The sequence below is a fragment of the Amblyomma americanum genome, chromosome 1 (assembly GCF_052857255.1).
Source record: "Amblyomma americanum isolate KBUSLIRL-KWMA chromosome 1, ASM5285725v1, whole genome shotgun sequence".
Classification (NCBI taxonomy): Eukaryota; Metazoa; Arthropoda; class Arachnida; order Ixodida; family Ixodidae; genus Amblyomma; species Amblyomma americanum.
In genome coordinates, this window is record NC_135497.1 from 408,152,605 (window position 1) to 408,180,319 (window position 27,715).

General features: G+C 42.0%; 1 pseudogene; it reads left to right on the forward strand.

Annotated features, from left to right (window-relative positions):
- LOC144124212 (protein PALS2-like) overlaps positions 1-17,788 on the forward strand; it is a 31,226-nt pseudogene extending 13,438 nt beyond the window's left edge.
- The last annotated feature ends 9,927 nt before the right edge of the window (positions 17,789-27,715 follow it).

The following is a 27,715-nucleotide window of genomic DNA, read 5'->3' on the forward strand; positions in this document are numbered from 1 at the left end:
GGTCAACAACGTTGATGGTGGTGTAGGCAAGGTACTTTTAGTGCGCAAGCACTAAGTACTAAGCACTCACCGATTTCGCTGATCTTTGTTTGAAACCTTCTTGACCTGAAATAAAATGAACTAAAATAAAACAGTTTATGGCCACGAGTGGCTTTCGAATCTGCAGCAATGCAAACAGATCAGCAACTCTGGCCACTGCATTAGAGCACTACGCCATAGCCGCAGCTGAACATCCCGCACGTTTAAACTGCTAGTCTCTCACGCCATGCTTTGGATGTCATCTTCTTCATCAACTTCCATCCGTGCCCAATGGATCCAGAACACACTGCTATCACATTGCCCTCTTTAGGTGCATTAAGCGGCCCCATAATTTTTTAGCCACTCACCGACTTCGCCAAATCTTTGTCTGAAGCCTGCTTGACGTTGAAAAATATGCCTCGAATCAAAACTGACACTGAAGTGAAAACCAAGCGCTAGTGCACCTAATTTGCATTTGGCCCAACCGTGCTAAATCATCTATTATTTTTTTCATCTGCCAGCCACCACCAAAGATTGCTTTCTGTTCTTTGGCTGTGGGGTAAGCCTCAAGGATCAATTGCGCGCATTGGTTTTGGTGATTGTGTAAGAATCTCAGCTTCATGAAACATGGGATGGCATGAGTAGCTGCAGTAAAACTTTGCGAAGTGTGCATATTTTTGTCATCTTTAGTGGCGCTGAATGCTAATAATTCGACCTTAACATACAGTCGCGAGTAAAAAAGATCAGCACAATGACATCACCAGAGCGGTGAAAATCAGTGTGTGGATGGCGCGGCACTGTGCTTTGCTGACACACCTGGCACTTTTGTTATCGGCATGTTCGTAACTGCAGTGCCGAGTGTTGCTATCCACTGCTTTGGGGGCACGTCACTAGTTGTAATATTTCGTGACTATACCTTCCTGGCTGACCCTCTGCAAGATGAGAGCCACATTTTGAGAACTGGTGAAAAATTTTCCTGTGATATTACTTGTATTGCATCTTTTGCTGGCATCATCTTTGCACAGTCAGCTTGCATAGCAATTGTAGGACATGTGCTTGCTAGCTTCCGAGACTTTTAAAAGACATCAATACCATATCAGGTTCCTACTTTCATCACTCTGAAAAATATGGTGCGTGTTGGGATGAAATCACCAGGGATACTGATTTTTAACTCCTGAAAGCAATTGTGAGAGGGCTGAAATGTACTGCATGTGGGACCTATTTGTGTGGCAAGTATTAGACCCCTTTTGCATGATCCTTTGGGTAATTCAAATTCTGGTGAACAAAATTCTCTGGCTGCAGCGAGTTTCAATTAATGCAAGCTGCCAGCAGATCTACATATTTCTGGGTTTACAATGCTGTGTGGTCAGTATTGTGCACAGCATACTACACTGCAGACAGCATCCCTTCAATTACAACTTGTCAATGCTTCTTAACGTACCACTTCACCTTTACAAGGTGCTGTGTTTGCTGCAATGACATGTTGCATCATGGCATTAGGCTGTCTTCGAAGTCTCAAGTCTCACAGGTATTAGAGGAATATGTTAAAAAATTACTTAGTTCACACTTAAGATATTGATTTCTACTTCTAACTACAGCTATAGTCTCTAACTCTTGTGTGATGTCCTTGTGTTTATTTCTTTCTGCTCTTTTGCCCATTTAGAGTTTGAAAAAGCTGAGCTGCTGTTGTATGAAGAGGTTGCCCGGATGCCGCCTTTTGAGCGGAAGACAGTAGTTCTCGTTGGAGCACGGGGTGTTGGCAGACGTTCACTGAAGAACAAGCTTATTAGCTACGATCCAACACGCTTTGGGACACCACTTCCTTGTAAGTTGCTTTCTGTTTATGTGCTCTGCTATGTCAGGGCACAGGAACACTTGAGGACAGCTGCATCAAAATTTTGTTTTCAGTGAAATTCTTTTCTGTGGCTATTTCTGGCTATAAAGGTGCATTTATTACTGAGAAAATTAGATTGAAAATATTCCCGCCACTCAATTTAAACTCACGACGCCCTACACGGAAAAGGACTCCCTGATCACGATATTGAATTACACGATAGAGTAGCCTATACCTCATCTCACAAGCTGTTTGCATCACTGTGAAAGGTAGAGCGCTCTCATCCAGTCAGGGCCAAGGAAGACAACAAATAGTTCCTCGGATATTTGAGTAGTGTTGGGACTATTTCTCAAACAGTTATTTCAGTAATTGAAAAGACAGTTCAGAATGGTGTTTTGAAAGTGCAGCAAGTATTTCATTCCCTGCATAAATTAGCAGAGAAAGTCCACACGAACACAGCATTGCGGAGGCCTGCTGCGAAGTGGTCTGCCACCATTCGTGAACGTGGAACTCAGTGTCCCTTTAAAGAAAGAACCCTAAGTGGTCTAAATTAATCAAGAGTGCTCCACTACAGTGTCCCTCACAGCCCATGTGTCACTTCGGGATGTTAAACACCACAGTTTATAATTTACAATTTGTTTACGAGTACAGCCACTTTTATGTTGTGCGGTTGGAGATGTTGAGACAAATGGATTCAAAGATTTTTACAGGTAAGAAGGCTGCATGTTATCCATGTTCCACTAGTGCCTGGCAGAATGTTGGATGTGAAACTGCATGAACTTTTTTTTTGTGTGTGTACAGTATGCAGCTGTAAAGGAGCTTAAAGGGACACCGAGGAGAAATTGAAGTTGGCTTGTATCGATAGAATAGCAGCTCCTGATCACAAAAACGCCACCCTTACTGAAAACAAAGCTCTTGTAATGTAGAAAATAGCAAGAACCAAAATACAGGTGTCGCCGCCACAGGCCAATCTCGCAAGTACAAGCGTGATGACTTCCTAGGACAAGAGGCGCCACCTTGGAGGAATTTTCCGTACTTCATGGAAGCCACGAATCTCTGAGACTGGCAAAGGAAGGTTGCGCACCGCACCGCTAGCTGTCAGAAATCACGGAGTCTGCGTTTACGTCACGTATCACGTCACTCCGTTCTGTGACGTCATAAGAGTTCTCCGTGTCCTCATAAGAGTTCTCGAGTTTGAATCAGAGCGGCGGGAAAAACTTTCTCAACTTCGAATCCAAATTTCTTTGAAATAAATGCATCTTTCGCGCCCGACAAGCGGCAACAAAGCCATGAAATGTCGAAGTATCAGATTTTGCTAACAAAAAAAAAATGATAGAGTTCTCCTCAGTGTCCCTTTAACAGGCTGTAGAAGCTGTGGCTAGAACGTGTCTTTCATCAAGTAGTTGTAATGCATTCAGGCTTATGTTCATAGGAAACGTACCACCCTTACATGGGCAATAGCATTATTTTTCAGTAAGTTGTTATTGTTGTTATGTTACAGTGTGTCGTATTAAATCATTGTGTCTTTATTTAAATAAAATGAAAGGAGCTTGTTTAGCTCATTGTAAATTGGGAGGGGGAGCAAGAGTCTAAGGGTAAAAAGAATTGTTATTCCACGTAATGCCTCTGATGGGTTGGTATGTGGAACTATAGACTAGCTGAATAAATTACAAGGATACATATGAAGCAAGCAGAACTAAATAAGGATATGAGAAGGCACACGTAAGATAGGATGCAATGAACCAACTAGCCAAACCAAAATTTTGACCTAAATTAAAAAGAAGTAACGAAGGTATCTACACACATTATATGTTTATCTTCATAACAGCAGGCAGTTTTTAAGGCTCTTTATGGCCATGAGAAACATGTTCAATTCAGTTTTGAAGTGAAACAGTAGTAACAATAGCTAGTAATTTTGTTAAGAGCTTTTATTAAGCATTTTTGTTTTTTACATGGTCACTAGCAGTGTCTGAAATGGTTGTGCTAATGTTAACTACCCTCCACTGTCAAGTATAATTCAGTATCGAGCGTGATTGTGATGATACATGATTTTTCTGTTTCACATACAAGGTACTCTATGTAAACTTGGCTACCCACTCACTTTCATGGCAGTTTGACTTTTTTTACCAGGTTTTAACAAAACTGTTTTATTATGTGGCGATGCAGATACATCTCGCCCAATCCGGGAGACAGAAACGGATGGCAAAGTGTACTACTTTGTGTCACGTGAGGTAATGGAGGCAGACATAGCTGACAACAAGTACCTTGAGGGGGGTGAGCATAGTGGTCATCTGTATGGCACCAAACTGGACACCCTGCGCGCAGTCATCCGCTCCGGAAAGATGTGCGTGGTGGACTGCAGCCCCCAGGTATGCCCCTTATGCTGCACTTGAGAATAACTTAAGGTCGTGTATTTACTGTTGTGCTGTCATACATAGTTTCTATGTCTCCAAGGCCTTTGACACTTTTGCTGGACTACCTTCTGAATTGGAGCATAATATGCCGATTATGACTAAGCTGAAGTAATCTGGCTATTCGTGAAGCATTAGAACAATTTTTTAGCCCGCAGCTTACAGGTATCCAAGGAAGGGGCATGTGGAAAGTACCTTTAGTTCAAATATATGGCTTGTATTTCTTCGACCTGCTTTGCAGATGTTTTAATGCTTTCTTTGTTCTCTGCAGTATGTAAAGATTACTGTGAGACTTCTTGTGGTACCTTCTGATAGACGAAGATGTTTTGCTACTGCTGAGGCCACTATATTCATTCCAAATGGGCTCATGATGCTCTTGTAATTTGCAGAAATTGAATATTGGCCACTTACCTTGTATCACACTTGCACATAGCTAGCAACAATGGCTTTGAAGTGCATTTAATGAAACTGTGGTATGTGCACTACAATGATTTTACCTTTTGAATTGATTGCTCACTATGGCCCCTCATTTGTCAGGGCCTTCATGTGTATACAGCAGCCTATACTTGTGTAGCGACATTAACTAAATCAATGCGTACAGCACTTCACTGCGTATTGTGGAGTGCATTGTGGATGCAAATGCTGGCGAGCATTTCCATAAATCGCGTGAAGGTACACATGAACAGAATACAGTGAAAGCTCGTTAATTCACAACTCGTTAATTCGAAATTTTGGATAATTCGAAATAGTCATCGTGGTCCGGTCCGCAGTGCATAGAAGTCTATGCGCGTAACAGCTTGTTAATTCACTCAAAAATTGATGCGGCCACCCATAATTCGAACTGCGCGCCGCCAAGCGCCGCTGTTGAAAACCATCGTTGGAAGCTTTCACGGCAGAACGATAGATGGTACAACCATCGGGGCGCCGCTAGGGTGCTGGAACAAGTACTAACCAGTCTTTCCTGCCGCGACTGCTTCAAGGAACGACGTTTTAGTGTTTTAGCCCTCGTTTTGCACGCCGCTTGCTGTGAGCTTGTGTCCGTGAGATGTGTTCGCGTGGGAAATACTGCGCCAAGACGGTGAAGGAGAAAGTGGCAATCTTACGCGAGGTGGACGAACGGAAGGCCAGCAAAGTGGAAATCGCGAAGAAGCACGGGATTCCACCAAGCACGTTGTCGACCTACGTCCGAAATAGGAAGGCCATCGAGGATGCCTACGAAGCCGAAGATTTCGCCAGCAACAGAAAAAGGCTCCGATTACCAAGTATCCGGAAATTGAGACCGCTGTGATCACGTGGGTGAAGGAAATGAGAAGCGCAGACATTCCACTGAGCGGCCCAATTATCATGGCGAAGGCGGTCGATTTCGCCCTGCGCATGAATGTGGAAGATTTTGTCGCTTCCGAAGGATGGTTTCACCGCTTTCGAGACAGACATAATCTTGTCTTCCGGGTGTTGTCCGGAGAAGCCAAAGAAGTGAACGCAGAAGCTTGTGCCACGTGGCGAAGCGGTGCTCTGCAGCAGTACTTAGAAAGCTACTCGGCACAAGATATATTCAATGCTGATGAGACGGCTTTGTTCTATAAGCTCCAGCCCGACAGAACAGTAACATTTAAAAGGGATTCCCTGCGTCGCATTCGCGTGCTAGAAGACCGAGTGACTACGGTAGCCCTCAGAGAGAAGAAGCAGAAGATGATAACAGATTGTTTTGCTAAATAAATGTTTTTCGTGCCCTGCGGGCATCAAACGCGTCCATTTTTGCTCACTTTCATTAGTTCGAATTTTGGTTAGATCGAACTGGCCTGGCGGCCCCGTGGAATTCGAATTAACGAGCTTTTACTGTACAGTCAAGCCCACTTATAATAGCATCCACAGATATATAAAGAACGCTTGCTTATTACGAAGGAGTACAGTGCTACCGTCAAAATATGCATTAGGGCTATGGCAATTCGTCTCAGATACAACGAACAACTGTGGTGACACCACTGAGCTACAGCAAACGAGGAGACACCATAAACTTGCCCCGAAGTTGAAAAACTGGCTCTTACAGCGAGTGGGGAACACCGGAGTGCACCTCTAAGCTCCCATGACACGCTACAAAAAGAACATGTCGATCCAAAAAAGGCCCAAAAAAAAATGACTGAAGAGGCAGCATTGAAACTCATGCACAGGTCGATCATTGCTTGCACGTGCACCAACGGGGCAAAACATCTTAAGTGGAAGCAAAAGGGTGATGGGTGCAAGACGGTGGCAGTGTCAAAACTGAAGCTACTGTGCATTGTCGTGGATCAGCTAACTGCAGTGATCTGAGAAATATTAATGCCTTGCTGGCCATGCTGGTGACGTGGTATGCATCGCCTGCCAAGTCTGCTCCACCTTTTGTTCTGCTACTACATGCATACAGTGCCAGACAACAGACAGTGCAGCTGATTCTGTAGGCATGTGCTCTGTGTTCTACTTTTGCAGGTGCAAGGGCCCAGAAACGATAGCTGACACTGTAGAAAACTCTTTTGATCAGATGCACGTAGACTTGTGGCAATGCGTCATTGATGCAAAGCTGGTTGGATGTTGCCTCCGATGACAACGTTCACTTGAACGACATTGCAGAGCCATACTATGAGGAAGCCCTTGTGCACAAAGTGTGAGAGCACTCTCCTACCGCTAGAAATCTGATAAAGGTGGTCGACCTGCAACCAGCTGCCTAGCACACTTCAGCCACGATCAGTTGTACCTAGGGCCTTTGGTCTAGAGGTTTTATTTTTTCCGTAATTTGGGGGGTAAACATCAGGCAATATTTTTCGAGCTCAAATATTGGGGAAAATCGGGTTATTCAGGAAAAATTTTCGTAGTTCGGGGTTTTTGGCGTCTTTTTTCCGTCGTAGGAAAGTTTAATACAACGGTTTGTTTTTCTGCTAGGCATAAAATGCCCTATATTTTGCTTATTATTTCATAAATAAGGAATTCACAGGTTCCACTAAAAAATTGTTCACGAATTAAAATTTCTTCTTAATCTATTACAAATATTTCATTGCGTACGTTAGCAATATCCTACAAAGCACTGCCACATCTGAGCAAGACCAGTCTGCCTTTATGCGTACAGTGTGAGAACAGTATCACAACGATAATTTTAAACACACAAGGTCTAGGGATTAGGGTGCCGATATCTTTGGCAAAGCTTCATACAGTGACTCCGATAAGTTGCCTTTTCGGCAGCCATGCTTTTGGCCTCTCACTTCTAAATCGCCCTTTTTGGAACTTATCCTATAATTCATCCACCTCATAAAAATGAGCGTTAAAAGAAGTTCATAAGATTCCTAGTTGACCGTAGGCACCCCTCAGGAGTAAACACTAGATATCCACACATTTTATTGCGGTCTCTTGAGCTCTGTGAACTGGAAAACCAACATCATCTTGAAGGCTCATTTTTGGGGAGAAATTTGGTTTACCCCAATTTTTAAGAAATAATTTCGGGATGCAAGAATTGGGTAAAACCCAAAGACTAAGGGCCCTAGTTAGGGTCTGTTATCTTGAAATAGATGCACTTGATATAGTTTTAAAGTAATAAATGCTATTTTTGATGAACTTAGTATCTTTAGCTGTAATATGCAGAGTCCTCTTACTGCGAACACCGGATACAATGAACATAGTCCATATTTCTGTCGGGTTCGTTAAAGTGGGATCGACTCTAGTAGGTGAAAAACATTGAACAAGGTGATGAACAAAATCAAGTACATTGTTGTACGAATTGGATCTTTTGGAAAGAAGGTATAAAGGTGACTGAATGGGGCGGTGCCTCCAGTCTGAACTAGGCTTTGGAATGAAATAGTTGCAATCTAAATCAGTCCAGGAGCTGGGTCCTGTACAAATCAGTCGGGAAATTTTGAACTGGTGGTCGCTTCGAAATGAGATGTGTGGTGGTGGCAAGAATCATTTTTGACATCGCCACACCACACATGCCTGCACAAGATGGGTACTTTGTGAATTAGGCACAGATAGATCTTTCAACAAAGGAAAAAAATCAAGCAAGTTGAGGTTTGTCCTGCAGGGAAAGGTGAATCCAAGTCGGAACTGTTTTTCTTACTCCCCATTCATGCCATGCTGGGTGCACACCTGCACCCGTTGCATGGAGGCTGCACATCACGATTCCTGATTAGCGTAGCACGGTGCTAAAGCGTGATTATCAAAGCAGCAGAGCTAGACATCTCAGTAATGTATAAGCAGTGGTTTTCATAAGTTGGTTTACGTACGTTATATACACTATTGCAGAGAAGGACTTCAGCCGGTGCGCGATAATGCTGTGACGCTAAAAGAAACAAGTGACCAAGGCAAACAACAATGCAGCAGTACCTTGGAATGGGTTGCCTTACTACTCTATTTACTCGCATAATTTGTGCACCCCCAACTTTTTATCTGGATTTTTGAAAAAAAAAAAAAAAAACTTTTACTCCCTAATTTTGTGCTGTCTGCTGTGCCAGGCCACCAGCATGTACATAAGTGCGCGTGGAACTCTGAAATACAGTGCTCCTCTTAGATTAGGTGCAAGTGCAGGACATAAGAATTTCATGAATTAAAAAAATAAGAAATGGTGCCATCAACAGACATGTGCAAGTATGTCATCTTATGGTTGTCCATGAACTAGACTAAGGAGTAGGTTCAGTGTGCCCCCCAGGAGCTGGTAAAAACTGCCATACAAGTAGGCCAAGTGCATTTCTGTTCAGCAGGAATATGTTGGGAAGGTTGATGCTGCAACCATGCTCTAAGTGAGGAGTGTCAGCAGCAGGAATAGAGTGCTAGTCATTTAGTAGTGCGCCTTATGTGTGCTATGACCCATCTTTTGTCATTTAAAAAAGAAGTAGCTCAGCTGCACCACGAATCATTAGGAACTCATAGTTGGCAATGTCTTCTTGCAGTATCTGAAAATCCTGAACACACCAGAGTTCATGCCTTACTTGGTCTTCATTGCTGCACCTCAGCTGGAGCACTTCCGACAGATGCATGAATATGGGCGTCATCATGGATATGGAAGCAGCCGCAATCTCACGGTAGGATGTGTATCGCATAATGGTAGTGCTAATGTGGGAAACTATTTAAAACTGAAGAGTAAATTGCATACACCCTAACACCTACTCGAGAGGTTTTCCTGTCCTGTTAAATGAGCCACATTTAGGGCTGCTGGTTTGCCTGGCCTGTTAAATGAGCCACATACAGGGCTGCTTGTCTACACCAGCAGCCCTGAATGTGGCTTATTTAACAGGCCAGGCAAACCTCTCGAGTAGGTGTTAGAGTGTATGCAATTTACTCCCAAGTAGACCAGCAGCCCTGAATCCAAGTTTGGTTACGAATTCATTCAAGTTCATATATGTTTAAAGTTAAATATATGTGCTTATATATACAAAGGGTGTGTACATTTAGATGAATTTCTCTTACTGTAAGCTACAGTGCTGCTGTTATCTTGGGCCAACGCCTTTTTGTTTTTGCAAGCAGCAAAGTTTGGCCCAAGTGATGCAGAAGACCATGGATTAGTTATCTTTTAATTTACGCACTTTATTCCTTGGTATGATTTCTTTCTTTGCTGCAATATTAAAAAGCTTTCTTGTTATTTATTCTCCATGGTTAAACTTCTCATTTAATTACTGTCATGTAGTTAATATTAGTCAGCTGGGACCAAGCAGTGCAGCTCAAGAGTGATTAAATTTAACCATATAGTAAGGCAGTTTTTATGCTTCATTTTTCTTGCTCCTTCACAGTTTAATTCTTTGCTCTTGACTATTGCTGCTCTTTGCTTGGAGTGAAACTTGGATTATATTTTTTTCTTCATAAATTTAGTTTGATAGAGCCATGAGTCGACATGGTTCATGACGGGCAAGGACTCTTGAAAGCTTGGCATCTCTTCAGGAGGTAATGTACTGTTTTATATATATAATTTCCCTTAGTATAGTAGATTTATGCTGCAACATTGCCATAAGCTATACCACTTAGAATTGTGGTTATCAATGAAGTTTGCTGTTATGAGGCAACAGTTAGGCTGTGAGAGCCGTTGTAGTGCAGAGTTAGAGCTAACTTTGAAGGGTATAGAACCAAAATACAGTATGGAAAATTAGGGATTGGCTCTTGCTTTGACTGTTTTTGCTACAATTTATCAATGACGTTTGTGATGTCGAGCACAATGCAAATCTATTTTTATATACCAGGTGTTTCTGCAAAGCCTGCCACTAATTTTTTAAAATAGTCTGAAAGACAGCTTTTGCATCATAGTAATGCCAGTGGTGGCAGATGTCAAGGGGGCTGGTCAATCATGTGAATTGTAAGCTGGTTAACTAAATTCTAATAGATAAATTTTTAACTATGTATTACACTTAGGTACCTGGTTGCAATGAGAGATTTGTAGTTGGCCGTAGTAATGGTCATATCAGTTTTTAGAATTCAAAAAATGTGATTCAAAAGCAGCACGGCTGTGGAGCGTACACAGGGAGGCCTACCAGTACATATCATCAGTGACATCGTGGAAAAAACAACGCGGAAAGACAATGGACGTAGAAAGAACAGACACCACAAGCGCTGACTCTGAACTGATTGTATACTCACAGAACAACAAAAGAGAAGATATGGATGAGGTGCATTTAGATACCATATTTACTTGCATAATCTGCGTACTCTGTTTTCCTAGAATTAAGGCTTCAAAATGGGGGTGTGCAAATTATGCGGAGATTTCGCGAACACGTCCTAAAAACTTTAAAAAGGTTATAACGCAGAATTTATATGGCATACTGCCACGTTTAAGTCGACTCTGCAACTCGCGCCCCACGCTGGTCAAAAAAAAGTTGACTCGAAACATAACTCGACGCATAACCCCCCGCGCTCGCCCCGTTCCACGTTATGTAGTTCCTTGCAGGATGGCATGACGGCACGTGTGCAGCTCAAAGCAAGAAACCCAGAACGATACAGTTGCAAAGTCAGCAGTCCGAGGCAAATGGAGACAAAAGGCGATAAAACGGCGCCCTCATATGCGGCCCAGCTGAGTAGTGGCAAACAGAATAGCCAATGGTTTGGTAGTTATGGATTATGATGCAACTCACGCTTCGTAGGTTACCAGAAGTTTACACTCGCAGCCTATCGTACAGGAAATTGACCACTGGTGTGAACGAGCCAGGTAAACGGTGCACAGTTTACTTTTTCTTACTAGAAGCAATTTACAAACAGATTACCGACTGTTTTTGACGCCACGCACTCGCTTTTCGCAACTGCGCGTGTGACGCAGCCGCACCTATGTTCCCAAGCCTGCTGGTGTGCTTGCGTAGCAGGGAGTGAAAATGTATGGGTAAAAGTATTTGTTTTTTTTTCTTCAAAAATCCGGGTAATAAGTTGGGGGTGTGCAAATTATGCGAGTAAGTACGGTACAACTCCATTTCATGCAGGACAACTGATGGGTCGCTAACACATGTGTGCTTGTTCTTTACAGATATGGTAGGCCTCTAACACCTTCCTTGTTAGTTGATTATGATGCCGAAAAAAAATTGTGGTTTGGTAAAAAAAAGGCTCACACCCACGACATTCACTTCAATGCTTCACTACTTTGAAGAAGGCAGTTTCTTCAGAGATAGGTTATGCTCCTGCAGTCATACATTTAAGCAGCGGCCAATTTGTCCAATGTACGTACTACCACAGGAGAGCGGAATTTTATAGACCACCGCTTTTTCACAAGTGGCGTGCTGGTTTACAAGGTTTACTGCACATCCCCTAGCCCTGCCATGCCCTTCACTACCAGAGTGTGTTCCGACCATAGCGCAGATTCTGCCACGTTTTTTGGGGGCCAAAAATAGCACATTGATACTGTACTTATTACCGTCATTTTTTTATTTGAGTGAAATGTTAAACACATGGAAGAACCGTTACTTTTTTCTTTTTCTTTCCCACTTCAGCAATCGTGGGTGATAACCTCTTGGTATCTTTAACTTTCATAAGCACCTTATTGAGGCGAGGGACAAGACATCCTCAGGAAACCCAGCCAGCCTTAATCTGCCAACTTGTTCACAGAAATTGTCATTCATTGAGTTAGTACCTGACTTGTGCAAAGATGATCCCAGGCAAGCCGCAGCAGTGCCACATTTCACAATTTTATAATTTCCTGACTGAAAATTTAAAAGCGGCTTCACTGACCTTGGGGAATACTTCCAGCACACATGATCCTGCTGAAAACGGAGTTTAATGTCTAGGAATAGCAAATGGTCATCAGTGGGCCTGTCGAAGGTGAACGCACGTCCAAATCCACTTTCTTTAAATATTTTGACTACATCCACAACGTGCTTCATAAAATTAGGTCTGTCTACGAATGCCAGATAGTCTTCAACGTACCTGAAAATCTTTTTTGAAAGGCTGCTCAAGTCTCAGCAATGCACTTATCAACCCTAGAAAGGAAATTATCGCTAAGTATCGGAGCTACTTTTGAACAAATGCATACGCCAGTTTTTTTAAGAAACAGACAGCCGTCCAATTCAACAAAGGTAGAAATGAGATAAAAAGTTAACAACTCTAAAAAAGAAGCAACTGAAATATCACAGGCGTTAACATTAGCGTTCTTCATCGTTATTTGTGATGCAGTCACTAACATTTCAACACAGTATCTTGCTGGAGGCGACTAGAAAAGGTCCTTGACATCTATACTGAACGCACAGATTGCACCATGGTTCTGGTGTCTAAGGTAATCCACAACAGCCAAAGAATTTCATGTCTGAAATGGGTCTTCCAAAGCAAGATCAGTTGCGAATCAGCTCTTTTGGTGTCTGTTCTTTCTATGTCCATCGTCTTTTTGCGCTGTTTTTTCCAAGATGCTGTACCAACTAGCTCAGATGTCAGTATTACTTCATCAGTGGCATGCGTGTCATGGGACTTTCGCTGTCCTGCCACGGCCACCGCTCGAGAGCACCAGCCAGGGCAGTACATAAAAGGTCATGTAACACATGCTTCACCGAATGACGTGTACTGCTTGAGATCCCTGTGTGCACTCCACAGCCATACCGCTGCTGAATCGCAGGCTGTAAGACAAAATTCATTGCGGAAGAGTGCCGGGTGTAATCGTATTTTTATATTGTAAAAACTGATATAGCCATTACTAATAGCCACCTACAGATCTCTAATTACAACCATGTGCCAAGCGTAATAGTTAAAAAATTAATCATGTGAATTTTTTATTCAGCTTACTAGTTGACATGATTACCCTGTTTCCCGACATCTGCCACAACTAATACTCGTATGCTTCAAATGCTATCTTTATAATGCAAAAAGCCAGTTAATAAAAATTACTGGTGGGCTTTGCTGAAACACCTGGCATTTAATGCTCAGAGAGCTAGTTAACAGCTCTGTGGCTTCTATTGTGTCAGATTCCTTCTATTCCGGGTAATCAAATGTACTCTTTTCTATGCGGTATAGTCAGATTCATTTGGACTTCACAGTACTGACCAAACTCACTGTAACTAACCCCGGACTAGGGGCATTGGCAATAAAGGTGTTTCACCACCACCTTTGTAATTATTCAATGCTCAGGTGATACTAAATATTATGAGCAGTTCTGTCATGTCTTTCTTGTGCCTTCCTCAGAAGTTAACATGCTACATACAATCTTTTGAAAATGCCATTTGCTACATATTTTGTACTGTCTGTAATGTTGGGAAATTTGGTTGTCCTACCAATATAAGAGTAACGGAGCTTACACAACTTTCCATCTGTAGCTGTTTTGCTCAAAAAGGAGCTTTAGCTCAGGCTCAACTTTAGTTTTCATATTCAGGCGCATGGAGAACGTAGAAATGCTCACATCAGAAAGTCGCTGCACTATTTGTACATAATTGGTTTTATGCTGAAAGAAGAGATTAGAATCAAATTATTTGAAGTGGGATTTCCTAAGTTCTCATGTTTCTAAAAATTGCCAAAAACGGACTGAATTGAAATTTTCAAAAATATATTTTTTTGGCCTAGTCTGTGATCTTGTAATGAGAAAAAAAAAACATGTCACATTGCTGTAAATTGCACCTGTTAGAATGTTTAGAGTAAACGAGATTGGCGTCTTCAATTACATTGTGGTAAACTACGACGTTGGGTGTTATTTGCAAACATGGAGGAAGAAAACCTCAAGAGAGGCCCACGCTATCTGAGCTGCATGTCAAAAGGTGTGCTGGAAGTCATGCACTTTCACAAGGACTACTGGGAGTCATTGGCCATCGGCACAGCAGTAGTAACATTGGGCCCAGCTGCATTGTCTGCTGTGCATGCATGAGCACGCTGAGATGGCAGCCAAGAAGGGGGGGGGGGGGGGGGGCAGAGCAGGAGGGAGCCTTCACGTGCTGCTTCAAAAACTTAGGCATAACCGCCTCTCCTGAGTTCTTTCCGTCCTCCATGTTTGAGAATTATTTTTTATAGGTGACTGCACAGCATAGAATAAATTTTAACATGCCAGTTTTGATTATGCTTATGTGCTCTAACAGGTGTAGTTTACAGCATTGTGAGGTCTGTTTTTAAGTTGCAAAGCTATAGAGCCGTAAATGTGAAATTTTAAAAAGTTTTCTTCAAGTTTTGTAACCTTTGGCAACGTATTAGTAAAAATTTAGGCTTAGATTGAAATTATGCTTCCGTTAGTGGCTAGGTACTGAAATAGATATTACAAGTAGTCTTTCTCATTCAATGTGCCGTATTTCATTCAAATTGATTCAGCAGCTGCCTGTGGGAGCAGTTTGGTGGCCCTGATGTCTATGCATAAGAGAACTACCGTATTTACTTGCATAATTTGTGCACTTTTTTTTTTGTCTTTGAATAAGGCTTCAAACAGGGAGTGTGCATATTTTGCAAAAATTTTGTGACCACGTCCTAAAAAACTAGAAAGGTCATAGCACACAATATATACTGTATTTTGCCGCCTATACGTCGACACTATAACTCCCCCCTCACTGGCCAAAAAAAAAGTTGAATCCAAATATAAGACACAGGGCTGCTCCTGCTCCACCTACCTTATGTAGTTCCCTGCGGGATGGCATGACAGTGCGTGTGCAGCTCAGTGCAATAAATTCACAACAATACTATCAAAGCCAGCAGTCAAAGGCAAGTGGAGATAACAGGCGATAAAACAGCGCCCTCTCATGCAGCCCGGTTTGGTAGTTTCGGATTCTGGCGCATGCGCACCTGTTCATCCGGGAAAGTGACCGCCAGCGTTGCCGAGCCGGGTAAACGGTGTGCAGTTTGTCCCCTCGCCACTTGCACCTTTCGCAGCTGCACATGGCAAAGCGGCCACACCATTCTTCCCAAGCCTGCCTTGTGCGCACCTGCGTCATCTCGTGCATGCTGGGGGTCTGTCACAGCGGAAAACATGGGGAGCGTAAAATGTGCGGGTAAAAGTTTTAGTGCGAAAGCGCTACTTCACTAGCAAAGCTGAAAAACCCGAGATGTGTGTGAAGCATCAACCTTTGACGGAGCACCAGTGGTGGAGGTCTTGCTTGCGCAGCTGCACTGTCAACGCATGGAACCATCACCCCCTCCCCACGCGCGGCTGCCAATAATGGCTGACGATAAGACCTTGCATGTGGTTGCCTTTGAGGCGATGTTGTCTCAAGTGCTTTCGCATGTCCTACTCGGCTTTAACTGCGTTAAAACCCTACCATTTTTTTTTTATAAATCCAGGCAATAAATTAGGGCGTGCAAAATGCTTGCGGGCGCAAATTATGCAAGATAATACGGTACTGTTGGGCTCAAATTCAGGCTTGTTACTAAATGCTTGCTCAAGACCAGTCACTATGATCGCTGGTCAGGTTTATGAAGTTTTCATGGCTGTTACGCTATAGCTAATTCAGTGCCCTGAAATTGTGCATCGCTGATTGTAATTGCTTTGGATAGTCTGTAGGAAGGTCATTTGAGTTTATAATTTCAAGCATAGCACTTGACCATAGTGCTGCTATTACTCTATTAATCTTTCGAGTATATTCTGCTTGCAGCTTATAGATTATGATGTGCTTATTTCACAGTACTAAGCAGAGGAAATTTTTTGGGGCTTCAAGTAGTGCTTCCCTGTCATGGTTGTGTATATTGCAGAAGAGAAGAAATCAAGAATTTTTCTCATAGCGAGCAATATGGTTATTATGCCTCTTCACGTAGTGTGCAAGGTTTACAGATTAAATGCAGCGGTGCTACGCAGAGATGTGTGTTTTTTTGGTCACCGTACCGTTATCTCGAAAACAAGTTTTGTTTGCCTTTGGTCCCACTGATAATTTAAAGGATCGCGTATGTCCTGCAGCTTCTAGTGCACTCCAGCCAGGTTGTGTCCAGCTAAGTTGAATACAGCCAAGTTGTGGGATCTGATTCAGAGAATTTGCGATCTGATTCAGTGCAAAAAGTGTGTATTTGAGCCTATAAAAAGAAGCTTTTGCTGGTACTTTGAAGTGCAATAAAATTAATCTTACTGAATTAGCAAGCTCTTTTTCTGTGCAAGTTCTGTTTATATTTTTTTTATGCCTTCTGCTTTTTGTTTTGAAAGTTGACTGTTTATGGTTGCATGTTACAATTTTTTCTATTTGCAGAGAAAGGGAAAAGTATGTATTCACTGTAGTGTAGAAAGTAGTAGTAGTTTCAGTTTTTTTATTGCAATTATTTCTGTTTTCATTCTTATGTTTTGATGCATGCATTTTTATTCTCGACAGCAAAAGGGCCGAGTATGTATCATAGCTGTAGACATGCGTAGATATCCTAGTGGGTGCTTTATGTTGGAAAAATTTCCTTTTATTTATAACGTCATTCATGTATTGCAGTGTAGCTGACAGTGCAGTTATTTGGTCTGATTCTTGTGTTGTATTTCTTAACTTTTGTGGAGCCATACCATTCGTGTGGCTGGACTTTTGTGCACGTTGTAATGCTTAAAAACATTTGTCTGCCGAAATTAGTTCACTGTGGAGACATTTGCTTCCTTATAGCCGAAGCTATTGAACCAGAACATGAAAAATCCTTGAGAATTCTTGAAAGAGCGTTCTTGTTACAATTGACTTATTAGGGAGAGGGAGAATTGGGAGATGTTGATCTGTGAGCATTGACTGCAGGTGACAAATTATTTTATTATGAATTTAAATAACTTAATAATACTCCAAGTTGCCAGGCTAAGAATTGATAACAATCCTTGTCGTTTAGTTTAACGTTGCTGTTTAATAAAGACTGCTTTTAATGTCACTGCAAAGTGTAAAAAAGAATAGTTTTCTAAATTTTTGCAGTCACATGTGCGTCTTTAATAGTAGCTGCTATTGCCAGAGGGCATGATAATCACTGAGCTGCGATTATAAGCCATGAATACCATTGTAGCCAGAGTTAAGCCTGCCTTTTTGTACAGGATGAAGATCTCAAGAGGACTATTGAGGAAAGTGCCCAGCTTCAGAGAGCTTATGAACGCTATTTCGACACAATCCTTGTAAACAACAACTTTGAAAAGACCTTTGAACAGCTCAAGGATGTGATTGATTCACTATCAACAGAACCTCAGTGGGTGCCCATTTCATGGGTATACTGAAGTATTTTTTGCGAGCGTGCTGGCAAGCGATGCCCTCTGAAAACATTATGGCTGAAGCCAAGGGTGTCTTTTAGTTGGCCTGTGCCAACAAATTTTGTCAAAAGCAAAGACAAGGTCTGGAAGTAGTAGGTTTTGAGAACATTCTTTTAGATAACAGGCTGATCCTAATCAGGTACATGCTTAAATACTGCAATTTTCCTGCAGTTTGTGTTCAGAAAAAAAATTGAGATTGTGTGTTGCTTTTACTGCTTAGTTGTGGTTGTGTACTTTGCAGATGCCATAACTCAATATGAATGAGTCTCATTTTGTAACTACGCCCCCCCCCCCTTTTTTTTTCCTCCTTTTTTTTTTCATGCTACTTGTGTTGGCACCCAAAGAGTGCCTTCCATAGCCATTCTAATTCCGTCCTCTTACTTGATATCTTGCCTTTGAAAGGCTGTACTCGCTGTGACAAGTATGAAAGGAGGTTTTAAGTACTGCATTCAGGCATTTAAGTTGATGACCTTTTGTTGGCCAAATGAAGAATCTCAAAGATAGCTGCCTGAGCAGCATTGTTTTACATCAGATGCTGTTTCGTGTGTTGTGCATTCCATTTTGAAGCTGTTTGTTGATTTTGCCTTTTGATTACACACAGATGTGTGCACTCCTCACATGAAGGGTAGTTGGTAGACTTGTGTTATGTGTGGAGTGAACACAGGTTTCTTGCCACTGTGTATAACCGGGGATGCCACCTGCAATACATAAACATACATATCACTTATAGTACATCATATCAGTTGCATCCGGTTCCATGCAGAGCACGATGATGTTTGACTGTTGCACTTTTTATCTGTATAATGTCCCAGTGAGATGACCTAGATACAGTGCGTTGAACCATTGTCTACGTTGTGTTTGCTAGTGAAAGCACATCTGATTTCTTTGCTTGTGCTCTTCTTGCTCTGTTGTTAAAATAAGCAATGGTTTTAAATCTGCGAACATCATTAGTGCTTACTAATGACTGTTCAAATGGCGTGTTATTTGTTAAAATATTTGGGACTTTGTTAGAAGAGGTAATAAATGACCTGATATTATCCTTCATTTTTATGCAAGATATAGGACTTGTGGTGATAACGAGCGAAGATTATAAGAGTAACTCAACTTGATTTGATGTGAAGCAACAAGTTTGGAATACGAATGCCTTTGTCATGGCACACATGTCACAGTAATTGTCTTTTCACTGATGCTGAGGCCACAATTACTGAAGCCAGTGCATAAGGTATGGATTTTTGACTGAGGCAGGCCCAGTGCAGCGCTGTACAACTTGTATGGTTTAATTTACGTAAATATGGATGGATTTTAAAGGGCAACTCAAAACGTTTCTTGAACGTCTTGAGTTGGTAGGCGCATCACATTCCTTAAGGTCCCCTCTCTCCGTCACAACAAACCATGTTTAAAAACATGAAGTGGAACAGTTTTAAAACAGCTAAAATGACAAATTGAAACCCAAACTCAATTCATGGCCAGGGAAGATGCTCCACGTGAAGCAGTGATGATGCCATAAACATTACTAGAAAAACACTTGTACGCATGTTGTATGGCTGAAATAGTGGCTGGTGACTTTGAATCCTTTCATAAAATGCCTGAGACGACCTAATATGAGCTTTGCAAAACTTTGTTAGTGAAGCAGGGAGCGGGTATTAACATGTGGCACATGTTTGTGACGTTGAAAATTCAGTGTTGCTCATAGAAATTGTCTGAACTGAGGCCGCGGAAATGCAAACTTTAAAATCAATTTGTGCCAGAATGAAATGTCACATGGCTACCAATCTTGGTGGGAAATCAAAAAATTAGGACAAGAAAAAAAATTTGCAGTATAAGGTTCATTAAATTATGGTAGTCTCAAAAAACCTCGCACACGCATGCACACACGCACACACACATATCACCACGCACCTTTTGTGCAGAGACAAGGCTCTTGTCGCATTAGATCAAATTTTGGTGAGTTACTCTTATGATGTATATGTTTCAGTGCCACAAGTCCACTAGAGTACATTTGACAGAAAAATGAAATTGGGGAGATCATTTGCAGTAGTATTGTACTATAGCCCAGAGGCTTGACCTGCATATTCTTCTGGTAACATTATGCTGCAGACACAGGTTTAAAGGTACAGACACACTGGCGGAAAAACGTGGGCGGCACGCCAGTGGCGGAAAGCCGCTTGCCGCGAAACCTGCCGCGGCAGCGGATTGATCTGCCGCGCAAAGGATAGGTCGAGGAGCCATTTTCAGCGGCTTGCCACGTGCCACAGACCGGGGAGACCAATGATGAACGCCCGAATTAATCACGTGGGGAGCGTCAGTGCCGCCACCTCTTAGCTCCTAGCAAAGTTGCCTTCCACAGGCTGCAGCGAAGCCACGCGTGTTCCTCCACTAGCAGGGACCTCGACCGGTCTGGCATGAAAGGAGCTTTGTGCGGCCGCGCTTTCCCGCGCACTCCTCGCCACCTGTGCCGCCAGCGGCTTACCGCACGTTTTTTCGCCAATGTGTTCGTACCTTAAGACAGCAGATGTGATGGTATTGGGAAACAGTTGAACCTGTAGCTAGCTTATGTTACTTGTTGACTCAAGCTTCATTTGCAGAAGTGAAATGATGCTTTTAAGCATGTGGGTAAATAATGTACATGCTTGCTTTATATATGAATGCACGAATAATGAATTGGGTTTGCTCGGTCGCTTGTATGAATGGTGTGCTGCTGAGCTAAGAAGTCCTTTCTGTGCAACTTTGAGCAGTGAGTTAAAGCTCGGCTGAGCGAAATGCGTGGCTTTGGCGCGGGATTATGTTACAGAGGAGAAATTGGTAGAAAGATTATATGCTTAATATCATGGAGTACCTGTGGTTTGGCTTGTCTTAACAATGTGAGTGGTTTTGCTTTTCTGGCAAGAATGATTCAGATGAGACAATGAACGAGATTGGGAGGTCTCGCTTAATTATAATCTGTACTTGTGTGGTTTTACGAGAGGTACCTTGCAGAATTTTGCATGGGATGTTGCCTGTGAGCAAAGATCAAATACATTCCAGGTTTTGGTGACATGCAACTGTCAATCTATTTTTATATTCATAGATAAATGCATTTTAACTCTGTAGTGATAACATGTGCAACAGCAACACTTTTGTGTCATTTGACAAGTGCTCAGGTATTCAAATGATTCATGATAGAGGTGCTAGTAATAACCAAGAGTGATATGCTTTGGCATATTCATATTTTTATGAGTAATAAGTTTACTTTATGCAGAGGTCTGTGAATTTTGACACATATTTTGGATATTCATATACTGCTGATTTGTATGCAGCCTTGAACAGTCAAGTTTATAAAACCAGAAGCATCTGCCTTGCTTTAGGAAATGTTGCTCATTTGTGTACTTTGTACTTCATGACATCACAGATATGTTTGACTTCACTTTTCTTGTAATAGCATAGTGCATTTTGCATCATCAACTGCTACCAATTGTGTGCCATGCAGAATTTTGATGTAAATTGTGATTACAGGCAGTGCACAGCTCTTAGGAATTTCACCACGATCTTCAAGGTGCTTTCATTTCAAGAAGGAAACGTGCTTTTCTATGCAGTGGGAAATGTGTGCTTTCATTTCTGTCTTTAGCATTGAGGGAAAAGTATATAATCAATGTGATGCTTATTTAGTGTTTAGGCTTGCAAGTTTGTCGTACTAATAGTCTTTACATGTTTTTACTTTGTAGTGGATTGGAAACGGTTGCTGTTCATGTCAGGCGACATGCTGTGCATATGAAAGGTTCACATCTGTTCAAAAATTGGATTCAGTAATAATTGGTAATGTGTTGAATAAATATTGTGCTGCCGGATTTGTTCAACCAAAAAACTTCCAATTTTAGGCAACACTACTGAAGGGAACATTGCAATGCAAGTTATTTTTGCTCTTATGACATTATTGTACGCTGACATATTTTGAGGAATGCACTGTAAAAGTGCAGGTGTAGCTACACTGCATGATTTAAATTTAAGTGCCAGTTATGAACAGATGGGGTGGGGTGGGTGGGAAGTCAGGATTTTTTGATGCCTCGGATGATAAATAGCATTCACACTTCCCTTAATGGTTGCAGCACACAGTTTTGTCCCCTTTAGCTCTTAGTGCTGTGGCTCTTAATGCTGGCTGTCTGTGTTAAATTTGAGTAGCTTCACAGCAATTTTTTTTTTCTGCGAATAGGGGGCAAAGAAAAATAGCTAAATGACTGTTTGATGTCCAGTATGGCTATTGTGAATCATTTATTGCTTTTCATTCAACCTGAGCCTAAATCCCGGTCTGCTGTGGAAGTGTGCACAGCTACACACAATGATAACTGTTTATTAAAAGTGAACTTCCAAGCTTAAACTGTCTATACTAATGAAGACTACGTGCTGTGGTGCGCGAATTGTGTGCATCATAGTGTGATCGTAGTGAGATTTTGCTTTTGGTTACAAAGCTGTATTTCTGCCTTTTTACTAAGTGGTGAAACCTGTTCCCAAGAGTAGTGCACTTTTCAGTGGCCTGTGTAATTTTTGTCATTTAGAAATATGGAAGCAACACTTGTGTGTCTTGGGCCTCAATTTGGAGCCATTGCATTAGAAACAGATCTCACACTGTTTGAAGACACTGTTGCATTACAGATGAAACAGACTGGCATCATGTTTTCATGGCACTATACAGCCATTTTCTTTTACACCTGTGCTTGAATTTTCATTTGTTAGTTTGTGTGTGCTTCTGTATCTGGCATCTTTACAACTGAGATTTTTATAGACCTGTTACCTGGTTGCCATTCTGGCATCATCCGTCCAGACGTGTGCCTTTGACAGCTGCAGAATAAAGTTGGTGTTCTGTTCATTACAGGACACTTCCTAATTTTGTGCATTCCACTGTCTCTGTATCTTGCATGGTGGGCACTGAGTACTACTTGCTGCATGCCACAGTGGCTCTGCAGTATTCAGTTATCACATGTATATACGCCATATTTGCATTGCAAAATGTGTAGTGGTTTTAAGGCATTTTATTTTCAGGACTGGTGCAGATTGGGGGATACCTTTTTGTGCTTTTTGTCTGGTAACACACTTGCAAAAAGCCACACATGTTCTCAGAATTGAATTTCAGTTCAGTGCACTTGATAAGTCATACAGGTCTGGAAGCTTATCATTAGGCACTGTTCTCTTATTTTACACGTCATTTTCTCTGACCACATGTGCCATAAAGCTGACCCTACTTTGAGAGCTTCCCTGGCCATTCATCCTGGGATTTTTCCTTTTTTTTGTAGAATAAGCTGTCAACACTGAAAAAATTTACTCGTGTCAGGCCATTGTACGCTTTTGCATGTTTAGTTATATTTAGTCGTGCTGTGAATGGTGCTCTAAGCCATGCCATCACACAGAATGTGCGTTTATTGTGAGACTTATATAGTTTCAGGTTTGATGCACCTCTAAGCATGTGCTGTGTCGCCACACTAAAGATAATCAACTGGCTGCATTAGGCTGAATGCTGCTTCAAGGTGAGGAAGAGTGGTGTTGGTAAATTGTATTCGGTGATTAGCCCTGTTATAGATTCTTCTGGGTCAGTGAAAAAGGGTAGCACAGTAGAATAAAGATGGGATTCACACCAGCACTACCACTAAGTAAGCGTTCACAATTCCACCCCACAGTCTTTGTTTTGTCATGCTACCCTTCACGGTTCTAAAGCACCAACTCATTTTTCAGTTGGACACTTTTATGTTAAACTGATCTTTGTTTTACCTTAAGGGTAAACAAAATGTCTGCACTTTGTAAGAGTTATTGGTCAAAATAATTAGTTTCCTTCATTTCCAATAGTATATACGAAGTGTCCCATGAATTGGAGGCTGCCAAGGGTTTTAAAAAAAAGTCTACAGATTGTGGAAATTAAACACAAGCAGTATTTTTGGGGGTTGTTGGGGGCTAACAGCAGCATTTTTCAACGCTGCCTAATGTCGAGCGCCAAAAGAAACCAGGTATGTTGTGGCATTTGCAAGGAAATGTTCTTTGCGCTCTGGTCGAAGTGCCCAATGTGTGGGCTGTGCAACTGGCAGCACTGCCCTGGTGGCTGCCGACATGGCGCGCTCAAGTTTGCCCAGCCACACTGGCTACTGCGGGGCTCCCACACCTTTCTTTCATTTTGGGGTTTCACGCATTTCCTTCAAAAACAAGATAGATCCGGAATAATCCTGTATTTGTAGAAAATATAGAGTACGTGGCACCATTTTGCAGTGTCTTGTACTGGTCTGCAACTTACTAATCAGCAGTTTGCACATTTCTCCAGTGGTTTGAAAAATAATCCTTACTAATAAGTTGGTGTGAAATGAAAAAATGCTTCTGCTTGCTTTAGATCGCTGCCCGCTGTATTATCCCAGCTGTATTTCCTTAGTGTGTGCTGGCTTTATTATTTATTTTTATCCTGTAGTTTACGTTGCCTAACTAACTAGATTCCGTGCATAAAACTGACTTATTTGCCGAATGGATGGTGTGGGAGCTTGGTTATGGTTGTGCAGGGAGTTGGATTACAGGCCACCTGCTGAGGTTGCAGTCCATAGTTTGATTACGAGTTTACGCTGCATAAGTGCAGGCATTCAGAAAAATTACAGAGCTCAAGAAAAATAAAATCCATTTTTGAAAACTGCGCACACGCGTTGTATCGACTTTGCCGAATTTCGGGCGATCAATTCAGCAGGCCGATCGGTATAATTTCTTGGATCGTTCAGGTGGCTGGGCATGTGAGAGCTTTGCCCTCCAGTACTGGGCTGCTGCCGCCTGCCTACACGCGAGTCCATTAGTTTTGGAATTACTTATTCAATAGAGCGGAGGACTCTTGCACGCGAGCAACCCTGCCATGGCACCTCGCACTTTAGTGAGACCTCGCTGCCTGCTACCTATCCCCCTTCATTTGCTATTCCTATTCTTTTCTCCTTCGCACTCTTTGTTGACCACGCACTGACTGTAAGAGATTTTGGACATGGCAGGCCGTTTTTTTTTCCCTTGTTCACTGAAATTCTTCAGTAGACTTTCTTGATTCACGACCTAGTTCTTTCACATTACCTTTCGTGGTTTCTGCGCAGTTTCTTGAAGGTCGACTCGCATCGACTCACGCGCTGTGCGTGTCGTTTTCGCTCGATTCTCTTCGATGCCCCATCGCGCCGTAACGCCGCTCCCCGCTCTATTTCCAGGGGCTCCAGTGATTCCAAAGGTTTTTTTTTTTTTCAAAACGTACGCTGTGGTAAAGGTAGGGATTAGTGATTGTTAAGGTGGTGGTACAGTACCGCGGACCATTGGCGCAGCACAAGTGTTCTTCCTTAAGCCTCGTGTCGCTGCAGGTTTAGGTTGTTCGGTATAAACAGGCTGCACTTACTGTGCACAAGCATCTGCGGCGTTGTATTGCCAAAAGACCGTTTACAATATTCCAGCGTGACGCGGCATATACGTGCGGTACCTTGCTTTGGTAAAGTGCGTTTTCTGATGCCAGCGTGTTATACTAAATATATAGCATTCAACACAACCGGAGTGTTCAGTGCCGAGAGCAGATTTCACGCTTGAAGTGGCAATACGTCGAAACGTTTCCGCAGGTGTGTCCGAGCGGCATCGGAAAACTGGGTATTTTCATTAATTTATTTTAATTTTTATATTTCGTTTGTTTTTAATTTATTTCAATTATTTATTTTATTTTATATTTTAACTGGGTATTTTTATTTTAGTTTGGTAATATACAAAAAATTGCTTGTTTACTAAATGGACGCTTTCTTCGCCATAGTATGCCCGACGGATGACATCAGAAAACAGTTGGGGCATGTTAAGTTGCAAAATGTGGTAGCTAACATCTTAAATATTAGGCGTCCTGCTGCTAATCAGAATTTTGGAGCTTGCTGTTAGTAATAGCCATAAGCCGCTGCGGCGCAAGGAATTTTTGGCCTCCCGACGCGTAAAACCGAAACCGGTGATTCGAAGCGCGCATTGCCAACACGGCGGCGTATGTCACTTGGTCTGCGACACAGAGCACGTGACACGCACGCGATCAGATGACCTGTGCGTGTGGGGTGATACGCCGAACACCGCAGACGGAAGCTTTCGTTGTTACGAAGGCGGCAGATATCCGTTTTTGAGTTTTCTTTTGAAGACGGGGCAAGGTGTCATTTCTGCCCATTCGGGGGGTCATGCTTTTATACCCGAAAGGCGACATGCTTTTATACCCGAACCGTTCATTCAGCGGAGATGGTACGAAAATAGCAGGTAGCGGGTTGTGATCGCGGCCGTGCACCGCGAACGAATTTTGAGGGAAGCGAAACGCGAAAACGTTCATGTGCTAATATTTCTGCGCACTTTAGGGTCATTCCACGCCAAACTGCCTCCCGATTTATTCCAGAAAATTTACGGCTTTTTATCGCTCTGTCGAAAGTAATTTCCCTCTATAGTTTTGCGGAAATTTTTCCTGTCATGCGGCAGCCCTTTGAACTTTCCAGACGAATGCAAGACTAGAACTCATTAAAAAAATGTACAAGAAATTTTTCTTTTGTGGTTCAAGTTTTTGCGAACAATGCAGAAGCATTGTACTTTAGTATCAGTCAGCAATAAACAGCCAGCAGAAAACCTTGATGTGTTTTCAGTTCATTAATATAGCCCGAAAAGCATCATTTTTATCATTTTTTTCCTCAGGAACGTAGGCGACATTCATGAACAATATAAACCGCTTTATCAGATTTCTTGGACATAAACATGCATTACTCTGTTAAAATGTTTGTACTCGAATAGAACAGAATAAATCTCACGAAAAAAAATTGGAAGTTGCAAATGATGCGATTTGTCGCGTTTTCACCTTAAATTCCACACTGAGTGGTCCAGGTAAAAATACAGACTGTGGTTCCTTTGATAGCTGATGTTATCGTAATTTCGTTCAGCGTTATTTATCGAAGTGTTTGTTGTTTTTGTTTTAGGCGAGAAACGAATATTTGAAGTTCAATGCCACCAGCAATTGTCCCATATTGCCACTACGCCACATGGCACACTCGTCAGTTCCTAAGAGGCACAGGCCGGCTGTTTTGTGCTCCAGAAAAAAAGTTCGTTCCTTACTGTGCATGTGAAGATTCGAGTTCAATGTCGGTACGGGTGAAATGCGTTTCCGAAGACAATGCAAAGAATTATGGAAAAATTGTCTGCTAGGTACTTACGATTTCAATTTTTTTTCCACTGCTTGAGTTGGGAAGAGACTGTTTTTTCAAAATATTATCAACTCTTAGATTTTGCACCCTGATGATAGAGCATTTAATTAGCTTTCATAAAATATATTACACTTGTGTGTTCGCGATTTCAGAGATGCTTTTTAAATCCTTTTTGTGGTCATGTCTAGCGGAAAGGTGGAAGTTTTTAGAGGTTTTATTCGCATTTTTCTCACTTCACTTTCTTTGCAATTTTTAGGTTTGGCGGCCTTCTAACGGAGCACGTTATTAGCGTTCAGCAAATATATTACACTTGGCTATTTGCGACTTCGGAAATGCTTTTGGATCTTTTTTCGTGATCGTGTCGAACGGAAAGGTGCGAGTTTTCAGATGTGCTTCATCCGCATTTTTCTCAAAATAGCATTTCTGGAAGTTCGTGTACTTTTTTCTCAGGAACTATTAGGCGTAAGCAAATAAAAATTTTCTCAGATTTTAACCAATGCCTTTTACAATACTAGTACCAGAATCGAAAGTACAAGTCCATTTTTATTTTAACGACAAAAAAAAAACATTAATGGGTCGCAATTTTATTGCACCTGTTGTGCCGCCAAGTATAGGTTTTCTTTGGCTTCAACATTCAGGTTAACTTTTTACCGCCTTTCTCGTGTGATAAAAGTTCTCTAGCTGTTTCATAACGATACTTATACAGGCTGTCCAGTCTAACTTTTGCCAAGGG